At 40.2% G+C, this 17,496-nt stretch overlaps 1 pseudogene; it reads left to right on the forward strand.

Moving 5' to 3' along the window:
- The first annotated feature begins 7,965 nt into the window (after positions 1 to 7,965).
- LOC113199653 (putative inactive serine protease 58) lies at positions 7,966 to 14,908 on the forward strand (annotated as a pseudogene).
- The last annotated feature ends 2,588 nt before the right edge of the window (positions 14,909 to 17,496 follow it).

Genomic DNA, 17,496 nt, shown 5'->3' on the forward strand with positions numbered 1-17,496 from the left:
CCTTACACACCACATGCTGTTTCTCACAGTTCTGAGGGCTGGTGAGGAATACCCAAGGCAAATCTGGGGGGAGCCAGCCTCCTAGTTTGCTGATGTACTGTTTTAGGCAGGTTTTTTTTACTGAGGACCAGAACAGAACAACTGTAGAGGAGGAAAGGTTTATTTAAGGGCTCATAGTTTCAGAGGTCTTAGTTTATAGAAGGCTGGCTCCACTCCTTGGGGCTCGAGGTGAACCTAACATCATAGTGGAAAAGTGTGGCAGAGGGAAGCTGCTCACATGATGACCAGGAAGCAGAGAGACAGGTCTCCACTTGGCAGATACAAAAATATACCCTAAGGCCACATCACCAATTCCCAACTCCTCCTCCAGCACACCCCACGGCTTTAGTTACCACTGTTAATTCCTGTTAGGAGATTAATTTACTGATTGGGTTAAGACCCTCACAACCCAATTATTTCTCCTCGGAATCTGCTTACAGAATCTCACACATGAGCTTTTGAGGGACACCTCACATCCAAACCTAACTATATCCTCAGCCTCCTGTCAAATCCATGAACCCTTCCTGGCTTCATCCCCTGAACCTTATCTAAACTTTATTACTTCCCAAGAGTTCCACCCTCCAGTGCTAATTATTTGGAGGCTAAAATCAACATAGGAATTCAGGACGACACAAACAAGTAGTCTATAATAGACATCTCAAGAGAGGTAGTACAGGAAGAAACCTGTGCTCTTCAGTGCACATCAGAGCAGACACCCTTCTTTTTAGTATATTGTTAATCCTTGCTTCATTGAATCCAAGTACTTGATGGCCAAATGTTTATGACTGTTTAACTGAATTAAGATAGGATTGCTGCCAAAGAATAAGGGGATATTTAAATGGCGAGAACAATCTTCACCAGAATAATCAGATATGTTTATGAAAAGTCAGAAACAACTGAAATAAAGTTTAATAGCGTGTGGACCAAATAAATATGCCTTTTGTTTCCATGTGAAAATGTATAGGTATTCTGTTCATTAATCAAGCATGTACTCTTCAAATACTTCCTAGGTGCCTATAAATTACTGGCTTTGATTTATACACTGTATGTATAAATACGTACAGTGCAGACACATCCACTGCCTTCCTGGTGGATACAGGCTGATGGGTAAGCAGACAGGAAGTCAGTAGAATGTGAGGGTGATCCCGGCAGGTGCTGTGAGGAGGACACTGGATAACGGGACATGTGACTGGAAAGTACAGGCCTTCTTCAAAAGCAAAATCAAAGAAAAACACCAAAGACCCATCAAAATGTACTGCAATTTAACCTAACGAGCAATTCAGTAGTGTAGAGGAGATTACTGAAACATACTGATGGCAAATAAATGGCTAATTCATGATTCAGTAATATGCAGAGAGGTGTGGCGTCTTTGTAGCACATAATGAGGAAATGTGAAGAGTTCAAAAGCTGAGACTGGGGGCAACTGGCTGTGGACTAGGCTTTTTATTGCTGTATCTAATTATTTTAGGAGAAGAATTCTTTCATCTCTTGCTTCTGGAAATTTGGAGAGTATAAATCAAATCTCAACTTCATGCTTATAACATTTTATAGCTATGTAAATTAGTGTCCTACTAGTACTTCAAAGCTTATTTACTTGTGTAAAAATTTCATATATATATGAATAATACATATATATATATATATATATATATATACACACACACACGTGAATATATCTCCATTGGACAAAGTTACTTTGCTTCAACTGGGTATTTTCTAAAATCTAGTTGTTAGTTCTCTCATTACCAAGCAATAATCCTCAACATGTTCTAACAATCAGTTGAACCAAGAAAATTTATTTTAATTAGACAAACATAAGCCTCTTTTCCCTGAGATATTACTGAATTTATCATTTTAATGCAACCATTGTTAACTTTTGAGAAGTAACTTGTATTTAAAATGTGTTTTTAAATGTAAATACTATTTTCGTATTATTTTAGTTTCTTGTTTTAAATTCAATAAAGAATATCAATCTGTTGAAAGTAAAAGAATTCAAAATTCTTTAGTCTTAGAGATACTCATTAGTTCTTAATAGCACCGTTCATTCACATTCAGTATCTATCCTATCTAAGGCTATGGGGTTATCAAAGCTCTTGAAATATCAGTTTTCAATGGTCCCTTTGTTTCTCCATTTTTTTATGAGTTCTAAGCTTCTACAGAATAAGCAACTCATTTTTTTCTCCACTAACTGATGTAGTATTCTCACCTGAGGCACAACAGATGCCTTCAAGAAAACTAATCTGTTGGTTATGTATACCCTCTAACACTATCTCTAATACTATTCCAGTAGTCCATGGTTATATATACGTGTGTGTGTGTGTGTGTGTGTGTGTGTGTGTATTTCCACACATGAAAATAATCAACTTACAGAGCTGATTGTATTAGAGTTTGAATACAAATAGTTTTGTGTTGTGATTATTTCTCATAACATTCATGCTCTGTATCTATAGGAAGAAATAAAAGGTTTTAAAACAAAAGATCATGCACTTTAGGAATCACAGGATGTGCCATGCTGGTGTGTGCCCTTATCATCTGACTTCACTTCCTTGTGGACAGGCTGAGCTGACTTCTGAGGAACTGCTCATCCGGGTTCTGCACTTGCGCTGTGCTTGGCCACTTCTCCCCCGGGAGGAAAAGCTCACACATGATGGAAGACAATTGCTCCAATAGGACCCCATCAGCTGTGTAGTCACCAGGATTTTCAACGTCCTCCTCACACATTTCATCTCTTAACGATCAAACTTTTGAACTTAAAAACTGCAGTTTTAAAATCATAACCCTTGTGGGGCCTGTGGCCCTCCTCCATAATCCCAGCTACTCAGGAAGCTGATGGGGGCAGGCGGATCCTGATCCTGGCCAGCCCTGGCAGCATAGTGAGATCCTGTCTCAAAATGAAACATAAAAAGCACAGGAATATAGCTCAGTGGTGGAGCATTTCTGGGCTTTATCCCCAGGACCACCAAAAATAAAAATAATAAAATCAATAACCTCTCCTTAATCTCCTAAAGTTCTTTTTGATTTATTGTTCTTGTTTCCCTGTTAAGATTGTTCATCCTTAGAAAGGAGAGGTGCCAAATAGTGCCATATCTAGGAAAAATAAATTGGATGTAGTGTAGTTTAATCTCATTTCAAAATCCTCATTTCAAGATTTAATTTTTTTGTTATTAGCTGAGTAATTTGACCCCCTTCCTCCAATCATAGTCATCAACATTTTTGTTGAATCTACACTTTCATAAGCTACTGGCATAGAAGACTTTCACCCTCCCAAGTGAGAGCTAATTGTATGTGTTTTCCTGTGTGGGCTGTGCAATCTGAAGGTGAGATCTAATTGGTGAGAACAGTGATTCTTTAAAAAGAGGAAAGTAGATATATAAAGGAGAAAAAGAGGTTAGAAAGGATAAGACTAAGGAAGACACTTTTAAAATATCATAAAGACAGGGGCTGGGGTTGTGGCTCAGTGGTAGAGCACTTGCCTCACATGTGTGAGGCACTGGGTTCAATTCTCAGCATCATGTATAAATACCAATTGCAATGGTACCGACCTAAGACAGGAGGCTGACGTCTTGAGGTTAGCTCATCTGTTGACTGGTATGGACCATATGTAGTATTGGACAACCTAAGGCAGGCACGGTCCCTAAGCCACATGCTTGTTGTTTAAACAGAGAGGGGGAGATGTTGAGAGCCACAGTTGAAGGGGCCCCAGCAAACTTCCAGCTGATTAGCTCACCATGGCCCCAGCAAACTTCCAGCTGCCAGCTGATTGGCTCCTCTGTGGTGATGCTCATTGGACTGTTTCTCCGCCCTTTCAGACCACAGAGCTGCTCATTGGGGGACTCTTTTGGCTCCACCCATGTGACCCAGCCAATCAGCCTCAAGATCAGGAGGAGTGGGGGATTGAGAGGCTCCCCAGAAGCCGGTGGTGGCAGTTGGGCTCTTAGGGAATTCCTGAAGAGCTCCTGTGGTGCCGTGGAGTGTGTGTTCTAAAAATAAAGTTTGTTTCTGCTTGACAAGTGGCTTGTGAATTGTGCCCATCCAGTCTGAAGCATTATGAATAAAATAAAGATCCATCAACATTAAAATTTTTTTTTAAATTATAAAATTTATGGATCTTTATAAACATCCAGCTCTATGATATACAACATGAATTCTCTTCTTCAATTTCTCAAGAACTGTCCAGAATAATTTTTTCTACTTTGTTTCAAAGTTGAATCTGGTTTGGAGAATGAGATTAATGTGTAGATGAGCTCTAAGACTGACATGGGATGAAGGGTGAGGTTTTCCATAAGAACCCGGCCATGTCCAGGGTAAGGAGAACCAGCAGGCTGGTAGGAGCACAGTTGCTATAGGATACCAAGACAAGGGCCTTTGTTCAACTGAAAACTAGTTTTCTGTAGCTCTGGGTGCCTCCAAAATATTTTCTTCAAATACTGTATCATCCAACTTCCAGACAAGAAATAAAAACTACATCAACAGGATAAAGAAGAAACATTTTAATATAAAGAACTATTGATTTTTTTTTTTTTTTTTTTTTGGTGAGGGAGGGAAATCACATAGAATGGGACAAAGCAAACAAAAAAAAAATAGCTTTGGAATGCCTGACATGTGAAGAGTAGACAACTCTAAATGAAATTCTGGTGTTTTATTATTGTTGCTTCATTTTGGAGTTCTTTTTTTGTGAATTTTTCCCAATAAACAGGTGTTAGGTTTTATGAAAGATAATACTGGTTGTCAATGAAATTTCCAGGATGTTTAGTTCACAAAGTCATCACTATTTTTTAAACAAAACCCCTTGACACTAATCTCTAGGGATAAAGCCAACTGACCATGAGCAGAGCACACAGCAGCTCTGGAGGCTTCCTGGGCTCACCTGTCCCATCCTTATCCTCCTGTAATTTCTCATAGTCTTACGTTGGTCACAGGATGTCCCAAGTGAAACAGAATTGCAGGGAGTAATGCACTTTCCCCTCAAGAGAAGCACAGTGGGCTGGGGAGACCAAAAATCCACAAAGGCTCAATGATTCTCAATTCCTGACCTCAGGATAAATATTAAAATAATATTTATATCACAGGAGGAACCAAATTTTAGGACGGTGCTGAAACCAAAGCAAACAACTCTAAGAACTGGAAACATATTGAAGGTTTTTGTATGTTTGTTTGCCCTCTTGTTACAGTACTCAAGAATAATTTCTCACTTTTGCAGAGGTGAAAAATGAATAGTAACAATTGGTAACAAATATTAAGTATGTTCTAGGTACTACACACTATGCTTAAGAAATTAAAATAATATTTATCCTCACAGTGATTTGTGAAAATACACACTAATATTCTTCCCATTAGAATATCGAAGCTTAACAAGATTGAACGTTTTTCTCAGGATAAGACAGCTAGTAAGTCCATAGAAACTGAACCCCAGTTGGACTCCAGAGCCCATATTCCTCATTGTTATGTAAATACACATTGAACTCTGAGAAATATGTAGGGATAGACCAACACTATTTTAGGCATTAAAAAAATGGCATCCAGAAGGTCTTGAAAATATGGAGATCCTAAAGTCACATTTATTTCATTTAACCAATATTTGTTTATATAACATTTACTCTTTAATACGAGACACTCTGGCAACCCTTCTCCAGATGACCTTGAGGATCCTCCCCCCAACCCCGCCCGCATCCAGTCACTACTTCCCAGAATTACCCCTCCAATGTGGAATGGAGAAAACCAGAAGATGGTAAAACATGGATATTAGCACTAGATACCATAATATCTTAGGCAATGAAATATCTTTTGAGACCCTCGAGATCGAGGGGGACATTTTATAGGGAACCTCCTCACTCAAGTAGAATCACCACCATTAAAAATGGAGTAGAGTTGGAAGTGATTTGCCACATGTTCTGATTATTGATGACTGCTTTATAAAGAACCTCAGATTTACTAGAGTAAAGTAACAGCCATCATTTATTATTATTGTTGTTTCTGGCTCGAGGATCTGACCGGGCTTAACTCCGCAGTTGGTGCTTGGGGTCACTCGTTTACAGTCAGCTAGTGGCTGGGCATGGAGCCACCTCAAAGGCTTCCTCATTCACATCTGGTAGTTGCTGCTGCCTGTCGGTTGGCCAGAGCACTTATACCCGACCTCTCCATGAGGCTTCCATATGGGACTTTCTAGGCTTCCTTATAGTGTAGTGGCTGGAGTCCAAGCATATGTTCCTCAAAAGAAGACAGTCTGATAGACATGAAATAGTGTAAAAAACGATGCCAGTCTACATTCCAGGGGGAAAGAATTAAGACTTTACCTTTTGTAGGGAGAAGGGTCAAAGAATATGGGGATACTTTTTAAGCACCACATCATCTGATACCCAGAAATAAATCTCTTGGAGATTTAGTTGTGCTAGTTGAGGTCACAATTGAGTGACTCTGAATGAAATGTTATATGGGGACTCATGAATAGGATGGTGATTACAGGACCTCATGTCCCTTAAGTGTATGTGCCCTCTGTGTATATTCTCCACACAGTGAATCGTTGTTTTCTAGCCTGTTTCTTTTTTTTTTCTCTTAGAAAAGTAAGAAAACATATTTTAAAAGTGAGAAAATTGACTGAAGTTGCCCTCATATTTTCATCCATGAGGACTTGAGAGAAAGGACCAGATTGAGAACAGGTAGAGAGATGGGTTTCACAGTGTAAGATAGTAACAAAAATGCTCAGTCATCCTGTGGGGGCTTAAAAACAGACAAAAGTATCTGTCTTACTATTGGGGCTTATTGGGAACAAGAATGGTAGCTGGCTAAGACAGGAGGAAAACAAAAAAAAAAAATAAGGACCCAAGGCTGGTCCCTACAATGTAGCAGGAACCAGGCTCTGGTAGGAGAGTCCATGTGCTTCAGGTAATTAAAAACACTCACAGTGTGATTTCTGATGTTTTATGAAAGTATGTTCTGAAGTCTGGGTCAGAGTTTCCCTTAATATATCCAAATCCCACTCCAGCACGAGGTTAGTGGTAAATTGATAAATGAAGTTGAGATAGATGTTTTCATGTATTGGGACAAACCAGAATGAAGATAACTAAAAAAATTGATAGAAATAAGTTCCAGTCCTATCAGATAAATCTTTGGAAAGAGCAGAGAGGTGCTGGGCTTCTTAAAATGTCATGAGTGGAGGGCTTAAGCTGCGTGATTATGAGCAAGATTTTAAAACGTAGAGCTTCAACATATTTGTAGAAAAAGAGTATCAATGATACTTAATGTATAGGCCATTATAAAGGATAAGTGAGTTCACACATATAGGACATGCGACACATGGTAAAAACTCAATAAATGGGGACCTTATTATTATAAATCATGTTTTATAGATTTGGATAGTAAAGAAATGGAATTCCCAAAGTAGAACACTTAGGAATATCCAGATGACATATTTTAAGTTAAAAATTAAATTTCACAAGAACTAAGTTTGTATATATTTTTTACAGATAGAGGAATGCTATTTTTATAGTCTCTCATAACTGATCCGTTCTTCATATGGCAAAGGTCAGTCCAGGGCTGCCTGTTTTGCATTTGTTCAATCTCTATAAAATATGGGGTTAAACCCATGATTTATTACTTATCTCTGGGAGACAGGAAAGTATCATGGTAAGATTATCTTACAAAATGGAGTGTGGTACATCTAGAAGAAGCAGTGGGTATAAAGTTTAGTTTTATTCACTATTCCATAGGAAAGCATCCCAGTTCTGAAGATCTAGAGCATGTTGGCAGGGTAATTTTGTCCTACACCTTCAGAGGGAGGGGTAAATAAGTTTAAGTAGTGGGTTTTAGATTCTGGGTTATTTTACAAACAGTGGGGAAGCTCTGTCCATTGGATTAATAGAAAATGTTACTTGAGTGTAGCTAGTTTCAAGGAAATATACTGTTTGATATTAGCTCATCATTCATGAAATGAAAGAGGAGGACTTGGAGGATCGTTGTCTGCCTTCATCAGCAGGTACAAGAAAAGGGGGAAAAGATCTGATTGACCTGCAACAGGTCAACAGGGGGTGACTCAAAAAATGTCTTCATGGAGCCATGAGGAAAGAACAAGTGCATGGAAAGTCTGATCCAAGTCTGGTGGGAAGGAGGTTCTTGGTGGTAATTCATCTTCTAGAACACAGAAGGGTGAGGGAATTTCTTACCTTTCCCTGTTTTCTGGAAGCACACAGGGCCCAAGTAGAGCTCAACTTTGCCACAGGGCATCTTGAGACCTTGTTCCGAGTTTCCACTTTGCCACTAACTTCTGTGAGAATCGCAACTTCCTCATCATCAAACTGAGGAGAAAAGAAAGAGAAAAGGTTTATCCAATGCATTTTATACCCCAGTGTTCTGTGAGTCAGTGGAGACAGCAGAGGGATTTTGGAAAAAAAAGGAAAAGGCAGGGAAAGGCAGGGAGAGAGGTTTAAAGTCACAAAGGAAGGAGGGGACCACAAAGAAAGGCTATGTCACAGAGAGGGAGGGAAGAGGTGATCAGGTTATATAATGACGCCTTGGGAGACTTCAGGGATCAGAGAGGAGGCACCAGAGCTTGCTTGGGTCTGTCCCTTCCTCTCCTTCACCCACATCTGAGTTGGCTCCTTAGACAACGGGTCTTGATAAGAACTAGTTTGAAGACTTCCATAAGACCTTCCTTTCTCTCCGTACCTCTCAATTCCCCAGCTGTTCTTGTCAAGGATTTGGGACTCATTTCGGATCAACTTTCTGCTCTAGAAGGATCGCAGTCTGCCATGAAGGATTTTCTCATTCTCGTGCTCTTGAGTGCAACTGGTGAGAGTTTGGGCCTGGTTCCTGCCTGGGGCGATATGCAGGGGTTGGAAGGGCAACTGAAGAGAGCAGCAACTGCTGCAGGAGATGAAAGAAAGCACCCTGGACGCACAGCTGGTCCTCTGGACCTGCTCTCTGAGTCCCTATGATGCCTGTGAGCTACTCAGGACATACCCACTGCCCTGCCCTGTTCAGTCCTGGGACCTGCTCTTTGAGCTCGTGGGCATGTGATTTTCTCCTGCACAGCCTGGGGGTTTCCTTTCCCAGAGCAGATGGTTATTGGAGGATGTGGGCCTAGAAAGGGAGGGCAGGCAGGTCAGGGGTTCAGGAAGCCCCCCGTTATCCCACTTCTTTTCAAGTCAGGCAATCTTTTGTTTTGTTAGCCCCATTCTTGTCAAAAGTTAATTCTTTAAAATATTTTTTTTAGTTGTAGATGGACACAATATCTTTATTTTTGTTTATTTTTATGTGGTGCTGAAGGTTGAACCCGGGGCCTCGTGCATGTGAGGCAAGCACTCTACCACTGAGCTACAATCCCAGCCCAGAAGTTAATTTTTAAAATAATGTATTTAGGGTGTTCATTTAATTTTTTCAGTTTTATAACACACAGTACAGTCAATGGGCATTTCTCATCAACACGAGATGAGCACATAAGTTAGTGTCACCAAACTTTAATATAATTTCATCTCAAGCAAAAATACATGTCAAATTCCTTAATGTGTAGAGCTCAGGTGGCATGGATGGTTTTCTCTTATTTTTTAAAATGTCTAGAATAAATTAAAGAACTCTGTACTATCCTTGAAAACTTTTCATTAGAGAACACCTGCATAGTCAGTCATAGTCTCTTTTCTTCTTTGTCTCTATGATCCCTTGATTCTCCAGGACTTATTGTGGAAAATGTTTCTAATGAAAAGAAAAAAGCACAAGATGATTTTACTGTTCCTTACATGGTCTATCTGAAATCCACCCCAGAGCCCTGTGTTGGGTGTCTCATCCACCCCCAGTGGGTATTGACAGCTGCCCACTGCCCCTTACCGTAAGTAGCCCTTTGCTTATGGAATCAGGGGGAGATTATTCAAATAGATGTAAGTTTGGTAAAATAGCCCACCAAGTTTTTGATGGAATTGGAAGATCCATGAAGATAGAGAAGCTTGTTTTCAATAGAATACACAGTCGGGTGTTTTAAGTAGAGATCCAGAGGAAGATGTCATAAGATTTTCATGGGAAGTAAATAATATTCTCTCATCATTAGTCTATAGCAACAGCTGTTTCATGCACTGAGAAGACAGTGAGGAAACAGGATGGAAATCAGTTTTCCCATTTGGAGCTTACATCTGGTAGAGGAAGCAAGCCAAAATAACAAATAGCCGAAAATAAAGCATGAAACAGAACATTGAGTTGCAATACAAAGGAGCAGCGTATAGGGTAACCTGTCAGGCCTCTCTGAAGACATGAGAGCAACAGGAAGAGGAAGCAGTCAGACAAATAAAGTGGAAAGGGTATTCCAGACCCAGGGATCACTATTTTTATAGTCTCTGAGGTAGAAAAGATAGTAGGGTATTTGGCCAAATGGTATTGGTCAGGGGATGTTCATAGGAAAAGAATTGCCCCTGCCTCTTAAGCAGAGTCTCACCATGCAGGTAACAGAAGGGCAGGAGGGCGTCATGCACAATAATGATGCACAATAATGTCACATCTGCACTTTTGTTGGGCATGCAAATGTGTCATGTGAAGGGAGTCCTACTCAGTTGCAGCAGTATAAAGGGCCATTTCAAACTTACAACTCTCAGCCACCTGATTGTCAAGACAGTTGATTCCAACACAGATTGAGAGCCTGGCCTCTGTATCAGGAGGAACAGAAAGGAAATAAGTCAGTTCTCATCCTCCTGGACTTAGAGTTGGAAAATCAGACGCTCTTTCTGTCACCCATATCTAACATGTGAACTGCTTTGGGCAGGTTATTAGGAGCCCAGGAATGATTAGATATGTTGTATGATTAGACTGCTGAAAATGGAAGTAGGTGAGTCTAAATGGGGATTATAAGCAAAAAGGCTTCTAGCAGTCTCAACAAACTACTAGTAGAATCCCATGAGTCTTTGATCAATCTAGACAAGACATGGTAAGCATAGTGATATGGGCCTGGGAAAATCATCAAAACACCTAGGAATATCCAGAAACAGTGTGTCCCAGGTCCCATGTACGGGTCAAGACAGTGTAGGGTAGACAAAGCACTGTGGAATCACTGATCGAGATACCATCCCACCACCTACTAATTCAGATTATCCAAATCTTAACAAGTGACTCTTGAGTGCATTTCAGGTCAGGCTTCATAAAAGCATGTCTGTAATACAATGGTCCTGTCAACAGTTATTATTCTACAGACAAAGATACATCACTGCAGCTTTCAGGTTAATAAATGAAATTAAGATGATAGGAGAAGGCGACTTCTGACCTTTTTTGTAGGATGACATTCTTGACTCTCCTCTTTCCCATTTCCTTGCCTTTTTTTTTTCCTTCCAAAGCATCAAAATTCGACTTGGAGTTCATCAACCCAGCATCAACAATAAAAAAGAGCAGGTACAAAATTATTCATTGACTATGATTCACCCTGACTTTGATGCAAACTCTCTGGAAAATGACCTGATGATGATAAAACTCTCCAAACCTGTGGCACTCAACAAGTATGTGGGGACTATTGCCATATCGTTGGAGCCCATCTCATCTAATGAGTCCTGCTTCATCCCCACCTGGACTTGGAATGACTACAAAAACCGTGAGTGCTCTTCATCCTGGGGAGGTTGGAGCTGGGAAAACGAGGTCAGATACACTTGATGGAAAGAGCTGGTATGAGGCAATGTTCTTGCTCCTGGAGGGATTCCTGCTAAGCTTTATGTGGCCAGAATTGGAGGTCAAAGATAAAATTTGGAGACTGGCTACGGGGCAGCTAATCTGACACCAACAAATGGAGCAGGCACTAATTGTTGTACATGTAGAACAATTTAAGGCCAGAGTCCAGGGAACTCTGAACTTTAAAAATAAAGATGGGGAATCAGTTTTCCCACTTGGACCTTCATTCTGGTAGAGGAAGCCAGCAAAAATAAGTAAATGGCCAAAAATAAAGCACAAAACCGAATATCAAGCTGCAATATAAGGGAAGAGTATATAGGGTGACCTGTGAGGCCTCTCTGAAGACATGGGAGCAACAGGAATAGGAAGAGGTCAGACAAATACAGTGTGGAGGGTATTCCAGACCCAGGGTATTCTAGACCATTACAAATGGCACATACAGATGGAGTGTCCTCATGCACAGACAGCAGGCCAAGAGGGTGGTTGCTAATGGAGACTTTCAAAGAGCCCACCCAAAAGCAGGGGAAAAAGAAAAACAAAGCTTACAGTCCAAGGTGAGGCCACAGAGTTTATGTCCCACTCCCCACCACAGAGAACCCAGCCTGGGCAGAGCCAGGGTAACCCATTCATTCCAGGTGACCCTGAGAGAGAGCAGAGGAGGGTGGTGGCAGAACCACCTGCCCTATCACCAGAGATGGCTCCCTGCTGAGATTACTAATCTCATCCCTCCTGATACATCTGAGATCTCCCTGTAGCGGCAGAAGACTTGGGTGGTTCATAGAGAGTTGATGATTATGACTTCCTGAAGGTGTCTTTCTGGCCACACATACCTTATGGTCACCACCCATGTTGTAGGCACACACCCTCCTCTGTGAGCCCAAATTTGGAGGAGCAGAGAGATTTGATGTCTGTGGGAGATGTCTGTCTTCTCATGGGCACTTTGTAAAGAAAGTTAGTGAATCTGTTGGTCCCTGTTGGCAGATAACTTCATGTGGCTGCTAATAACCACTTATGTTCTCTTTAAGTATTGTCAAAACCTGTTGAATCAGGTTTAAACCCTGCATCTGGCACCCACAGATGGTCTGTTTGTTCTGCGAAGACAAATAACGTGGGACTTTTAAAATAATTATGTTATTTAAAAGCAAAAAAAAAAATAAGAAATGAGAACTTTTATATTTTCAGTGTGTTGCAATTTCACATTTTAATTTAGAAGCAAAATACCTGGGGATCTTAAGTGAATATATTTTCTGAACAAAAAATTACAACATGTGATTTTTGTCCTTAAGTCTTATTCAAAGCAATTTGGATCACACCTTACAAAAGTATTCCTTGATATACCATTTGTAAATAAAATAAAACCACGCAAAGGTTTTTATGGTGTGGGCTCTACATGTCAATTATAGTGAGGGACCACTCCTCTCCTGATATAATAAATATCAGGGTTTCTGATATTTATTAAGAATTTTTTTATTTCAAGTAATTTATTTCATCTAGCTTGTTAAACATATTTTAATTAGTCATATAAAACTAAGCATAACTTCTCTCTGTTTTGTTTTGTTTTGTTTTTTCTGTTCTGAGACTTTTTGGCTTAATCTGCTTTGGGGCATTTTTTTGGATATACTCTATCAGAAAAATCCTGCTCCTTAAGAGCCACCAGGCTTAGTATGATCAGTCTCTGATCACTTTTTGTTTCTTTTCTTCTTCCTTCATACTCTCTACCAGAGATTAAAATTATGCAACCCTATAGCTAGAGTCCCTGCATCTTGAAATTGACAGTGTAAAAAAAAAACAATTGCTATGAAAGAGATGAACAGAATGACTTCTGAGGGAGAAATAGGTCTTTACATACAGATAACACACTTCTAAGTGATCAGTTTATAAATAATCTATTTGAAATCATGTCCCACAGGCTTCAGTGATGGAAGACATACAACACTGGTCCCTTAAAATTATAATGAAGCTGAAAAATTCCTATTGCCTAGTGTTTTTCACTTTATCTTTTCAGATATATTTACATACTTTAATCCTTACTATTGCCGTACAATCACCTGCACTGTCCAGTACAGTGACTTGCCATATGTGTTTGTAGCCTAGGAGCAGTGGCTATCCCTCATAGCCCAGGTGTACAGTGGAACTGTCCCATCTAGGTCTGTGAAATATATTCTATGACGTTCTTACAGCAAAATAACCTGATGTGGCATTTCTCAATCATTGGCAACCCATGACTTCAATTTGAAAAGCAGTTCTACACCATAAACATAGTTACCAATGTAAAGAAAATGAAGCAGATGCTAAAAGGAAAAGATGGTGTGTAGACCACAGAGACATGGCCTTTTTACTATCTTTCTTCTAGTGCCCACTCATCATCTTTACACCGTTGTTTCAAAGGTCTATACGTTATTCACAGTCGAGAGAAAATTAAAGATGTGGTGACTGGTGGAAGGGGACTTATGAATCTGCTTCTCCCACACAGATTCTGAACCAAGAACCTCAAGAAGGGTAGAATGTGGGTTGAAATATTCTCAGGGATGAATTTGTCTCCAACATAGGGGTTGATCATAAGGGCACTTGGGATAAGGAGCTAAACTCTGGAGTCCACTTGTCTTCTCGTTCCCACAGTCAGTGACCCAGACATCCTGACATGGATAAGCCAACATCCTCTTTCTGCCAGTGATTGCGAGAATGTGCTCCAACAAGAAGAAGAACCAAAACCAAAATTAAACATCATGTGTGTGGGACAACCTCTAAGCCTCATAACTAATGTAAAGGTATGTTCCGTATGGTAAGACAGTGTGGGCTCCATGGGGCAGAGAGATGACAATAGGGTGCTAATCCCCAAAGCCCTCCACAGAGTAAAGGGCAGAGATCTGGGGTCAGCCATCTATCTGTCCTTTCCCCTTCTTACACTCAGGTTGGATCAAGCTTAAACTGAGAAGGGTGAGACTTCTCTGCATGTGAAGAGAGGCTTGTCACTTCTCAAGCAGTGGAAATCCATTCCCTTAGACGATTTTGCTACTATAGTGCATCACTTCATAGTGTTTACTCTTGTGTGACAACAAAGTTACATCAACATGTTCCTTCTCCCTGGCAGGAAGTTTCCGCTGCTCCAGCCATCTGCAGTGGGAGGCTGCATGGAATCTTGACCTGGGCAAAAGCAGGTTATACTCTGGGAAATGAGGGATTCTTTACAGAAATTTATGCCTATTCAAGATGGATCATGAAAATCATGGAATCCTATTGAGGTGCCTGTTCCCCATCCCCTCAGTCTGATCTCTTCATGTTTTCTACACTGGATCTACAATTCTTCATCTTTTCTCTTCATGAACATGGTTCAAGGGGAATATATTCAATAAAAACAAAAAGGCACCAGAAATTTGTCATGACTGCTGCTTTCCTTATCATGTGAACTTTGAAATGATGAGAAATTTAGCAACACCCCAACTCTTTGTTCATTCATACAAAAAATCATGGTACCACCAATTATTTAGTACACACTGCATTCGCTGGAGGTACATGCAAGGGTATGGAATGACCTTTGCCATTGGTTAGTCCATTCTTGTAGCAACTGTGATCATGGAGTTGAACAGTATTCTCTAAGGGCATAAATCTAAGCATTTAGGTGGAATCACAGGAGGAACCATCAAGAAGGCAGACCATTGGGGGGAGGTATCAGAAAAGCAAATAAAAGTGTGAAAGTGTGATATGTTCTGGAAAAATACATGGAAATGAGTAGCACCTGAAGGTATAATGTTAGAGGAAGAGAAAGAATGTAGTAAGATTCCATGTATCCTATAATTGCTGGCCCCATTCAAAATGTGAGTCTCTCCCAACCCGCTTTCTTTCCCAGCTTTGTCCCTGTGTCCCCCACTTCTGGTGCTGATTCCTTGCCCCCTTAATGAATCACATCTGTATTTTTGACCCCATGATTTAAAAAAAAATAAAGCCCTCAACTGAGCATGTCTTGAAATGTCTATAGCAGTTAATTCTGTATTTTTCCAAGTCAATTGTCAATTGTTTGCCTAACTTCACAGAACCATTTCAGAGCATCTCCTCTCTTCTCACACCTTGGATGCAATGCTCAATTTTAGCAAATGCCTTCTGGCTTGGGAGCAGGGGGAGACATCTTCTACGACAGCTGCCACCACCAAATCTGCAAACATACCCATCTCCCCTAACTTCCTTACAGACTGGCTTTATTGATGAATATCTTCTTTTTGGCTTGAATTTATTTATGCATGTATTTGTATGCGTATATTTGCGTGTTTATTATTTCTATATGTAGGGAAACTTCAAGACCCTTCTAGTTATTTTGAAATAGATCATAAGATACCATGTTCTACACTATTCACTGCTGTAGAATATAAGAACAAATTTCTCCTGTGTGTTTTAGTACCTCCTATCTGACCTTTCCTCCCTGAAGACTTCTTCCTGCCATCACTTAAGCCAGATAAATCCTCTCAAAGACATGCTTCCTAGACCCGCTCCCTGACTGCTCTCTCTTCAGTTGTAGGTTTTCTGAAATATCTGTTCTGTGTCTCTGCTCATACTCTGCTCTTTTGACCTGGTTCGTCTTTCCAGAGACTTCTCCTCATCTGTGCAGTTGTCTAGTTTCTACTGATCCTTCAAGTCTCAGAAATCACTTCCCAAAGGGCATCTTCTTTTAAATGTTTCTCTGCCCCACTTCACTTCCCACACCATGACATTCATGATGATGATTCTTAGGACATCTGTCTCCTTAATTAGACTATGATACTCGAGCACAAGATCCTCATCTCCCTTACCATTAAATCATTGATATCTGAGAAATCACCAGCCCACAGGAGACATTTGTATTAACTTTCCAATGCTGCATTAAAATCCTCACCGGAGACTCATCACACATTTATCATCTTACAGTTTTAGTCCAGGCCAGACTTAGCTGCATTGTCTTAACAAGCCTGCAGGGGAAGAATTTGCTTCTGTGCTTATGCACGTGGAAGAATTCATTTTCTTGTGTTTATATGACACAGGACCTTGACTCTGCTGGCTGTCAGCTGAAAGCCAGACTCAGATCCTTGTGCTGTCCCTTAGTTGACAAAGGTTCCCAACCATTGTGTATCCTCAAAATGTCTTCTTAAACAGCTACTACTTCATCAAACCAGCATTAAGATCCTGTATTTCTACACTAGCTACACACACACACACACACACACACACACACATACACACACTTTGTTACATAATAACACAATCATTTGGGTGACACCCCATCACCTTGACTACATTCTTGAATGTGGTGCTCACATTCAAGGGAAGGGGATTGTATAGGGCATAAACATGGGGCTTGGATCCATACCCCAAAAGAGTCAATAATTTTTTGTCAAATCATAAATTTCTTGGCTCCTTATGTCCTATAAAGAATTAGGTGAGTCTTATGCTACACAGGTGAGGCTTATGTAAAAAAGCTTTCATTATGTGATTCTCACTTATCTATCTTCCTGAGAACTCTTCAACACTTGATTATAGTTCCACAAACATGCCATATTGTTGTAGGTCTTCACATCTTTGCTAAAGTTTTTCCCTCTCCGTGGGCTGGTTTTTCTCTTCTGTTTATACTATATGAGCTCTCAACCTTTCTGTAAGACCCAAGTAAAGTGTAATACCTGGGGACCCCTTTCTAACACACCATGTAGACTAGAAAGTACCTTGAATTTTTTACACTAAGACACATACCGGGATTTTAAAAAACCTTCTCTCCAGCATTTTACGAAATTTTCCAAGCATACAAAAACACTAGAAGAATTACAGTATGCCCACCAAGACTCTACCACTGAGTAATCTGTTCTTATT

This window comes from Urocitellus parryii, chromosome 3 (assembly GCF_045843805.1).
Source record: "Urocitellus parryii isolate mUroPar1 chromosome 3, mUroPar1.hap1, whole genome shotgun sequence".
Lineage (NCBI taxonomy): Eukaryota > Metazoa > Chordata > Mammalia > Rodentia > Sciuridae > Urocitellus > Urocitellus parryii.